Source organism: Anser cygnoides, chromosome 5, assembly GCF_040182565.1.
Source record: "Anser cygnoides isolate HZ-2024a breed goose chromosome 5, Taihu_goose_T2T_genome, whole genome shotgun sequence".
Taxonomy (NCBI): Eukaryota; Metazoa; Chordata; class Aves; order Anseriformes; family Anatidae; genus Anser; species Anser cygnoides.
This window is the reverse complement of record NC_089877.1, coordinates 35859296-35861066: the sequence shown is the minus strand read 5'-3', so window position 1 is coordinate 35861066 and position 1771 is coordinate 35859296.

The window sequence follows — 1771 nt, the reverse complement described above, 5'->3', positions numbered from 1 at the left end:
TGAGTGTGCCCAGCGGTACTGTTTAATTCCCATGGCAGCACTTTAATGTGCTAGTAAATGCAGCATGTGAGCAGGTGTGGCTGTCAGGAGTTGGTGCAGTTACACACACGTGTGTTCACTCTTTGTCTCTGCAGGATGATGGCGTGGATGTGGTTTGGTCAGCAGGGGCAGCGTGGTTTCATCGTGTTGACATACCTTGGCTTGCAGAGGCTGGCTGGCCAAAATCAGATCTGATCAAATCCAAAGTAAGAGTAGATAAATAGAGTGAGTGCTGGCCTCTCATTGCTGTTTAGCAGCTTCTAATTAAAGAAGTGTTGAGCATTAAGAAATAATTGGCTTCAATCACTACAACAAAGTCCTTTAATTAATAATGTACTACTTTAATAATGTAGGCTAATAAGGCACCTTTATTCGTGATTGAAGATTAATGTACCAGACTGGAGGAGGCCCAGTAAACACACATACATCTACTTAGGTTCTTTTTTTCAGCCTCAGGCATGACAGCTGTGAGGGGCTACTTGTCCTGTGTAGTTATTCACTGCAAATTAGTATTGTTGGGGAAGGAAGATTATTGTGTAGCTTATACTATAAGAGGGGCCACCAAAGTAGTAATAGAGAAAAATGCAATGGAAAATTACTTGTTTTACACTGGCGGTTTCTAAGAAGTCCATTGCTTCCACAGTTAATCTTAAAGGTCTTGACACATCACGCGCCATGTGTTACAAGGAGATGCAGAGTGGTGGATCACCTCACACAGCAGTTTGCTGTGCTGTCGAGGCCTCTCTTTGGAAACACCTGTTGGCAGGGTTTTGCTTGCAGCACCAGCTGTTGAGAAGCAGCCGATGAGACCTGTCCGCAGAGGGAGGATGGCGGATCTCCAGCACAGGTTGGTGGCACTTGATTGATGTTGCTTTCTCGCTGTGTCCTGGCAAGGTTATTCCTGGTAATGCAGAGCTTAATGGGCAAGGGAGGCAGTGCCTGTGAAAGGAGGGGCCACAGCCCAGTGAGGGTAAGGAACTGGCATTAGCCGAAGGAAGTTAGCAGCATGCCTGCCTCCTCTGAAGGAGATCATTCTCTAGTGGAAAGCCAAGCACAAACTGAAGCAGGCTGAGAACAGACATGTGAAACTCTAGGGAAGGAAAGAATAGGCAATTCTTTAGAATCCCATAGCAAGCAACATACTTCTGCTTCCCCAAAGTAATACTTCAGTATTTATAGTTTCTTCTCACAGTTACATGATGATTGCTTGTTTTCTAAATCTTTAAGAGATTTAGTTAATGGAAAAGAGAGTCTTAATTGAACCCACAGCAAATACAACTAATTTACAGCATTTCTTGCCTCCATCTATTGCCCATTAAGGTTCTGACTAAATCAAACAGTGCAGTATGTCGAACACCTCATGCTGCTGTGTGGATAAAGTACCAGTTTGTTTTCAGCAATCTGCCTCAGCAGCATCTTTGGGTACGTGCAAAGCTCTCAGCACAGAGGTGCGTCAGTGAGGGTCTGTGTGCTCACCGGATCCATGAGCCAGTCGCTGAGCTGGCCAGCGCTGAGAAGGGAGGATTGCCAGCAGCGGGTTCTTTTCTTCAGTCTGAACTCCCCTCTGCGCTGGCATCTTTGAGCAGAGGTGCTTTTCACAGAGAAGGCTGCAAAGTCACAATCCAGTGAATCTGTGGATCAATTCACTCCCAAAATAAATAAGGGCGAGATGACAGCGTCTCGCATTAGAATGCAGTGGAGGTTGGCTCTGAAGTGGCAATTCTGGTGTGTT